The sequence below is a fragment of the Gorilla gorilla genome, chromosome 12, assembly GCF_029281585.2.
Source record: "Gorilla gorilla gorilla isolate KB3781 chromosome 12, NHGRI_mGorGor1-v2.1_pri, whole genome shotgun sequence".
Lineage (NCBI taxonomy): Eukaryota > Metazoa > Chordata > Mammalia > Primates > Hominidae > Gorilla > Gorilla gorilla.
In genome coordinates this window covers 134,909,291-134,918,339 of record NC_073236.2, presented here as the reverse complement: position 1 = coordinate 134,918,339, position 9,049 = coordinate 134,909,291, and the positions used below count along the sequence as shown (strand labels likewise).

At 44.9% G+C, this 9,049-nt stretch overlaps 1 long non-coding RNA gene across 1 annotated transcript; it reads left to right on the top strand.

Annotated features, from left to right (window-relative positions):
- Window positions 1–210: 210 nt before the first annotated feature.
- On the top strand, window positions 211–6,608 carry LOC134756815 (uncharacterized). Its single transcript, XR_010130073.1, has 3 exons — window positions 211–716; window positions 2,501–2,788; window positions 6,377–6,608. It is a non-coding gene; the product is annotated as an uncharacterized lncRNA (long non-coding RNA).
- Window positions 6,609–9,049: the final 2,441 nt, after the last annotated feature.

Genomic DNA, 9,049 nt, shown 5'->3' with positions numbered 1-9,049 from the left:
AAATGAACTAGGACAAAACAACACAAAATCAGAAACACACACACTGTTATGTAGATGTGACAAGTTAACACAGCCAAGCAACAAGCTCCCAATGGCCAAAGCTGGGACAATTTGAGGAATAAAATTGTCAGGCCTCTGCGCCCAAGCCAAGCCATCGCATCCCCTGTGACTTGCACCTATACGCCCAGATGGCCTGAAGTAAGTGAAGAATCACAAAAGAAGTGAATATGCCCTGCCCCACCTTAACTGATGACATTCCACCACAAAAGAAGTGTAAATGGCCAGTCCTTGCCTTAAGTGATGACATTACCTTGTGAAAGTCCTTTTCCTGGCTCATCCTGGCTCAAAAAGCACCCCCACTGAGCACCTTGCGACCCCCACTCCTGCCCGCCAGAGAACAAACCCCCTTTGACTGTAATTTTCCTTTACCTACCCAAATCCTATAAAACGGCCCCACCCTTATCTCCCTTCGCTGACTGTCTTTTCGGACTCAGCCCGCCTGCACCCAGGTGAAATAAACAGCCATGTTGCTCACACAAAGCCTGTTTGGTGGTCTCTTCACACAGACGTGCATGAAATTTGGTGCCGTGACTCGGATCGGGGGACCTCCCTTGGGAGATCAATCCCCTGTACTCCTGTTCTTTGCTCCATGAGAAAGATCCACCTACGACCTCAGACTGACCAGCCCAAGGAACATCTCACCAATTTTAAATCAGGTAAGCGGCCTCTTCTTGCAGTCTTCTCCAACCTCTGTCACTGTCCCTCAACCACTTTCTCCTTTCCACTCTTCAATCTCTCCCTTCTCTTAATTTCAATTCCTTTCATTTTCTGGGAGAGACAAAGGAGACATGTTTTTTCCATGGACCCAAAACTCTGACGCCGGTCACAGACTGGGAAGGCAGCCTTCCCTTGGTGTTTAATCATTGCAGGGACATCTCTCTGATTATTCACCCATGTTTCAAAGGTATCAGACCACACAAGGACGCCTGCCTTGGTCCTTCACCCTTAGCAGCAAGTCCCGCTTTTCTGAGGAAGGGGCAAGTACCCCAACCCCTTATCTCCTTGTCTCTACCCCTTCTCTGGTTTTCTGGGGGAGGGGAAAGTACCCCTCAACCCCTTCTTCTTCACTCTTAGCAGCAAGTCCCACTTTTCTAGAGGAGGGGCAAGTACCCCAACCTCGTATCTCTGCACCCCAATCCCTTATTTCCACGCCCCAACCTCTTATATCTCTGCACCCCAATCCCTTATTTCTGCACCCTGACCTCTTATCTCTGCACCCCAATCCCTTATTTCTGTGCTCTGACCCCTTATTTTCATGCCCTGACCCCTTATTTCTGCATCCCATCCCTTATTTCCGCACCCCAACCTCTTATCTCTGCGCCCCAACCCCTTTTCCCACTTTTCTGGAAGGTGGGAACCCCTTCCAGAAAGGGGTTCTGGAACCCCCGAACCCCTTCCCTCCATTTCTCTACTCTCTCTTTTCTCTAGGCTTGCTTCCTTCACTATGGGCAACATTCCACCCTCCATTCCTCCTCCTACTCCCTTGGCCTGTGTTCTCAAAAACTTAAAACCTCTTCAACTCACAACTGACCTAAAACCTAAATGCCTTATTTTCTTCTGAAATGCCGCTTGACCCCAATACAAACTCGACAGTAGTTCCAAATAGCCAGAAAATGGCACTTTGAATTTTTCCATTCTGCAAGATCTAAATAATTCTTGTCGTAAAATAGGCAAATGGTCTGAGGTGCCTGACATCCAGGCATTCTTTTACACATCAGTCCCTTCCTAGTCTCTGTGCCCAGTGCAACTCATCCCAAATCTTCCTTCTTTCCCTCCCACCTGTCCCCTCAGTACCAACCCCAAGAGTCTCTGAGTCTTTCTAATCTTCCTTTTCTACAGACCTATCTGACCTCCCCCTTCCTCCCCAGGCTGAGCTAGGTCCCAATTCTTCCTCAGCCTCCGCTCCTCCACCCTATAATCTTTTTATCACCTCCCCTCCTCACACCTGGTCCGGCTTACAGTTTCATTCTGTGACTAGCCCTCCCCCTCCTGCCCAGCAATTTACTCTTAAAAAGGTGGCTGGAGCCAAAGGCATAGTCGAAGTTAATGCTCCTTTTTCTTTATCCCAAATCAGATAGCGTTTAGGCTCTTTTTCATCAAATATAAAAATCCAGCCCAGTTCATGACTTGTTTGGCAGCAACCCTGAGACACTTTACAGCCCTAGACCCTAAAAGGTCAAAAGGCCGTCTTATTCTCAAAATACATTTCATTACCCAATCTGCTCCCGACATTAAATAAAACTCCAAAAATTAAATTCCAGCCCTCAAACCCCACAACAGGATTTAATTAACCTCGCCTTCAAGGTGTACAATAATAGAAAAAAGTTGCAATTCCTTGCCTCCACTGTGAGACAAACCCCAGCCACATCTCCAGCACACAAGAACTTCCAAATGCCTGAACCGCAGCGGCCAGGCATTCCCCCAGAACCTTCTCCCACAGGAGCTTGCTACACGTGCTGGAAATCTGGCCACTGGGCCAAGGAATGCCCGCAGCCCGGGATTCCTCCTAAGCCGTGTCCCATCTGTGTGGGACCCCACCAAAAATCGGACTGTTCAACTCACCTGGCAGCCACTCCCAGAGCCCCTGGAACTCCGGCCCAAGCCTCTCTGACTGACTCCTTCCCAGATCTTCTCGGCTTAGCAGCTGAAGACTGACACTGCCCGATCGCCTCGGAAGCCCCCTAGACCATCAAGGACGCCGAGCTTCGGGTAACTCTCACAGTGGAAGGTAAGCCCGTCCCCTTCTTAATCAATACGGAGGCTACTCACTCCACATTACCTTCTTTTCAAGGGCCTGTTTCCCTTGCCTGCATAACTGTTGTGCGTATTGACAGCCAGGCTTCTAAACCTCTTAAAACTCCCCAACTCTGGTGCCAACTTAGACAATACTCTTTTAAGCACTCCTTTTTAGTTATCCCTACCTGCCCAGTTCCCTTATTAGGCTGAGACACTTTAACTAAATTATCTGCTTCCCTGACTATTCCCGGACAACAGCTATATCTCATTGCCGCCCTTCTTCCCAGTCCAAAGCCTCCTTTGCGTCCTCCTCTTGTATCCCCCCACCTTAACCCACAAGTATAAGATATCTCTACTCCCTCCTTGGCGACCGATCATGCACCCCTTACCATCTCATTGAAACCTAATCACCCTTACCCCACTCAACGCCAATATCCCATCCCACAGCACGCTTTAAAAAGATTAAAGCCTGTTATCACTCGCCTGCTACAGCATGGCCTTTTAAACCCTGTAAACTCTCCTTAAAATTCCCCCATTTTACCTGTCCTAAAACCAGACAAGCCTTACAAGTTAGTTCAGGATCTGCGCCTTATCAACCAAATTGTTTTGCCTATCCACCCCGTGGTGCCAAACCCATATACTCTCCTATCCTCAATACCTGCCTCTACATCCTATTATTCTGTTCTAGATCTCAAACATGCTTTCTTTACTGTTCCTTTGCACCCTTAATCCCAGCCTGTTTTCGCTTTCGGACTGACCCTGACACCCATCAAGCTGAGCAAATTACCTAGGCTGTACTGCCGCAAAGCTTCACAGACAGCCCCCATTACTTCAATCAAGTCCAAATTTCTTCCTCATCTGTTACCTATCTTGGCATAATTCTCATAAAAACACACGTGCTCTCCTTGCCAATTGTGTCCGACTGATCTCTCAAACCCAAGCACCTTCTACAAAACAACAACTCCTTTCCTTCCTAGGCATGGTTAGCGCGGTCAGAATTCTTACACAAGAGCCAGGACCACATCCTGTAGCCTTTTTGTCCAAACAACTTAACCTTACTGTTTTAGGCTGGCCCTCATGTCTCCGTGCAGCCGCTGCTGCTGCCCTAATACTTTTAGAGGTCCTCAAAGTCACAAACTACGCTCAACTCACTCTCTACAGTTCTCATAACTTCCAAAATCTATTTTCTTCCTCATACCTGATGCATATACTTTCTGATTTCAGGCTCCTTCAGCTATATGCACTCTTTGTTGAATCTCCCACAATTACCATTGTTCCTGACCCAGACTTCAATCCAGCCTCCCACATTATTCTTGATACCACACCTGACCCCCATGACTGTATCTCTCTGATCCACTGACATTCGCCGCATTTCCCCAAATTTCCTTCTTTCCTGTTCCTCACCCTGATCACGCTTGATTTATTGATGGCGGTTCCACCAGGCCTAATCGCCACACACCAGCAAAGGCAGGTTATGCTATAGTACGAGCCACTAGCCCGCCTCTTAGAACCTCTCATTTCCTTTCCATCGTGGAAATCTATCCTCAAGGACATAACTTCTCAGTGTTCCATCTGCTATTCTATTACTCCTCAGGGATTATTCAGGCCCCCTTCCTTCCCTACACATCAAGCTCGAGGATTTGCCCCACCCAGGACTGGCAAATTAGCTTTACTCAAAATCCCTGAGTCAGATAACTAAAATACCTCTTAGTCTAGGTAGATACTTTCACTGGATAGGTAGAGGCCTTTCCTACAGGGTCTGAGAAGCCACCGCAGTCATTTCTTCCCTTCTGTCAGACATAATTCCTCAGCTTAGCCTTCCCACCTCAATACAGTCTGAAAACAGATGAGCCTTTATTAGTCAAATCAGCCAAGCAGTTTTTCAGGCTCTTAGTATTCAGTGAAACCTTTATATCTCTTACGGTCCTCCGTCTTCAAGAAAAGTGGAATGGACTAAAGGTCTTTTAAAAACACACCTCACCAAGCTCAGCCACCAACTTAAAAAGGACTGGACAATACTTTTACCACTTTCCCTTCTCAGAATTCAGGTCTGTTCTCGGAATGCCACAGGGTACAGCCCATTTAAGCTCCTGTATAGACACTTCTCATTCCAGACACCAGACCAACTTAGACTGTGCCCCAAAAAACTTGTCATCCCTACTATCTTCTGTCTAGTCATACTCCTATTCACCGTTCTCAACTACTCATACATGCCCTGCTCTTGTTTACACTGCCGGCTTACACTGTTTTTCCAAGCCACCACAGCTGATATCTCCTGGTGCTATCCCCAAACTGCCACTCTTAACTCTTGAAGTAAATAAATAATCTTTGCTGGCAGGACTGTGCTGAATCTCCTTAGGCACTCTCTAATCAGATATCCTGAGTCGTCCCAATTCTTAGACCTTTTATACCGGTTTTTCTCCTTCTGTTATTCCATTTAGTTTCTCAATTCATCCAAAACTGTATCCAGGCCATCACCAATCATTCTATACGACAAATGTTTCTTCTAACATCCCCACAATATCACCCCTTACCACAAGACCTCCCTTCAGCTTAATCTCTCCCACTCTAGGGTCCCACGCTGCCCCTAATCCCGCTTGAAGCAGCTCTGAGAAACATCGCCCATTCTCTCTCCATACCACCCCCCAAAAATTTTCGCCACCCCAACACTTCAACATTATTTTGTTTTATTTTTCTTATTAATATAAGAAGGCAGGAATGTCAGGCCTCTGAGCCCAAGCCAAGCCATCGCATCCCCTGTGACTTGCACGTATATACGCCCAGATGGCCTGAAGTAACAGAAGAATCACAAAAGAAGTGAATATTGCCCTGCCCCACCTTAACTGATGACATTCCACCACAAAAGAAGTGTAAATGGCCAGTCCTTGCCTTAAGTGATGACATTACCTTGTGAAAGTCCTTTTCCTGGCTCATTCTGGCTCGAAAAGCACCCCCACTGAGCACCTTGCGACCCCCACTCCTGCCCGCCAGAGAACAACCCCCCTTTGACTGTAATTTTCCTTTACCTACCCAAATCCTATAAAACGGCCCCACCCCTATCTCCCTTCACTGACTGTCTTTTTGGACTCAGCCCGCCTGCACCCAGGTGAAATAAACAGCCATGTTGCTCACACAAAGCCTGTTTTGTGGTCTCTTCACACGGACGCGCATGAGAAAAATAATAAAGACAGATTTGATTATAAATTAAAGTATAGAGCAAATACCCATGAGTCCATAATGATGTAAATATATTATTGAATAAAGAAATAAATAAGAATGAGAAACAATTTTCTTATGCAAAAAAAAAAAAAAAAAAAAAGAGAAAAAAATCCAAACAACGTCTATGCTCTACCTCCAAGGAGGTACAATCCACAGCCCCATCCCCTAGGTGTGAGCTGAGCATACTGGCTTCCTTTCAAAGAGTACAGCCAGAAAAAGGGGACGCTTGACAAACACTGCCTCAGCCAGGTGATGAAGAGTGACATCAACAATTATAAGTCATCTTGATGGTATATGCACTTGATATAAGGTGATAACAATGACACTTTATCTCTGTGGTCTTCCTTTTTCAAACCCACAGCCCAATCTAATCACGAGATAAACATCAGACAAATCCCAAGGAAAGGACATTCTACAAAATACCTGGCCAGTACCCTTCAAACCTGTAAAGTAATCAAAAACAAGGAAAACCTGAGAAGCTGTCACAGCCCAGAAGTGCCTAAGGAAATATGGTGGCTAAGTGGAATGTGGTTTTGGGCTGCAAACCTGGAACAAAAAAAAAAGACATTAAGTAAAAACTAGAGAAATCTAAATAAAACGTTGATTTTAGTTAATAAGAATGTATTGTTTTTCAATTGTAAAAGGCTATACTATACTAAATAAGATCTTTACTAGGAGAACTTGAGGGTGAGAATTAACAGCACTCACTGAGCTTTCTACAGAGACTGTGATTTTTTTCTGTAGATCAAAATCCGTTATGTCAAAACATTTATTTTTAAAAAATACAAAATAGTGAGATTACCCCAATTTCTGGACAGTTACATTAATATAGATTGCAACGAAATCATTCGGTGTAAAGTATTTGAATTTAGAAGATGGATTTTTGAGCCAGACATCATCTCAGAATGCCTGTCGCTCCCAGTGTCTTGATTTAAAATGTGGAGAGTGAGTCTCCAATAAGACAAACGACTTGTCTAAATTCCTCCAGGGATCGAATCATCTTAGAAATAATCTCTTCTGTTCTCAGGCCACATTTCCACCCCATGAACAATGCTGCACTTTTAAATATCTTCATTTACGAGTCATGCTTCAGGAAATGTGACTAAATCAAAAGCATTTAAGTTCTATCAGGTTGGTGCAAAAGAAATTGCGGTTTTGGTCATTACTTTTAATGGCAAAAAATGCAACTACTTTTCACCAAACTAATACAGAGTTGGATTATCCAAGTTCTTTGCTGAAGACTGTTTTGTTCTTCTCTGAAACATACTGAACTCCTCAGATTCAGGCTTGTGTGTTTGTGATAAGTATATAAGTATAGCATATGCATATTCCTCCTTTAGATATTCCAAGTACACAGAGGTGCTTGAGAGTCAGTTTGTAATCTGGGGAGTTTTCTGCAGAGATTGTCAGAGAGGAGACCATGCAATTGGCGTTAAGCATTGCTCCCAAGCATTTTGGAATAAAAAAAGCTAAACAATAACAATATAACAAGAGTGTAGAAAAAGAGGAAAGGGAAGAGAACTTTGACTTTCTGAAGTACTTCCAGGTTAGCGGATGACAATGAGGTAAGTAATAGGAAAGCATGAGGTTTGGAAGAAAGAAGGAAAATGTATAGTCTGCAAATGAAAGACTGTGAGCTCCAGAAGCATCAGCCTTAAGTGCTCCAAGTCAGGACCAGAGAGACCCACAGTGCATTCCAGAGCCTCACAGGCAGGCCAGGAGTGTTCTGCTCACATCTCTGGGGGAATAATCTGCCTTTTAAAGGAGTTACCTGCAGCTCAATTACAAATAATGAAACCAATTCAGCTCATTAAGAGAAACTCCACAGGTACCATTCAAAGGAGAATCCAGTAAAAAGTCTTCCAGTTTCTTGCAGGCTGATTTTACCATTTCCTCCTGTCTTCAGCAGCTGATGTATTTACAAACATGTAGGAACATAAGGCAATTGGTAAGTCATTAAACACTGTGGAATATGCATTAGGGACATTGTATACATAGTGCTGAATACCTAACCTCACTTTCCGCTGGGAATGAAGTAGGAGAGAATGGCTCCAGATGGTCGGAAGGTCTTAGGGCAGCAGTCAGGAAAAGCTTCTGGAAACCAAAACTTAAATAGGATGCAGAATTGGGAGAACTAGTGACAAAACCAGAAATAATCATTTATATGTTACACTCTTTGCCCCAGAATGAGGATTTTACTTTATTTTATTACCTTATTTTTGGGACAGGTTCTCGCTCTATTGACCAGGCTGCAGTGCAGTGGTGCAATCATGGCTCACTGCAGCCTCAGCCTCTTGGGCTCAAGTGATCCTCCTGCCCCAATCTCTTGAGTAGCTTGAACTACAGGCACATGCCACCATGCCCAGCTAATTTTTTTTAAAGATGGGGTCTCACTATGTTGCCCAGGCTGGTCTCAACCTCCTGGGCCCAAGTGATTCTCCTGCCTAGGCCTCCCAAAGTGCCAGGATTGCAGCTGTGAGCCACTATGCCCAGCCTAGAATGAATATTTTAGAGAGAACAGATGTAGGAAAAGATTAAGTCTAGAAAGGAAAATGCACTTAAGTGGAGTCAGTTGGAAAAGGATCTGGGCTCGCTGTGGGCCTGGGTGTGTGAGTGTCAGACCCTCAAGCTGCCCATCTGTCATGCCGGTGTGAGCAGATGGAAGCAAATTTCAGAAAGGCCTCGATTTTTGAACAGACCCAGGTTCTAGTAGATTTTCTTCTTTGTTTCCCTTCCACTTAATTAACTCCTTGCTTCCTTTCCTGACTCTTCTCATCCTGGAGCCATACTCCTGCATCCCTCACCTCAAACATCTACGGTGTCAACGCTCGTAATAGCAAGGCCTGTCGTTTGAACAAGGCCAATGTGTTTCTTCAAGGACATCTTTCTCCTGGCTACTAGGGCACTGTTTCTGAAGCCCAGGCCACAGCAGAGCCTTAGTTCTGGATTCAGTTCTTGATTTCTGAGACTGCCTCATCAGAATTTGAACTCGTTGTCATTTATTTACCCCATACCCTAAATATTCTCCCCTTTC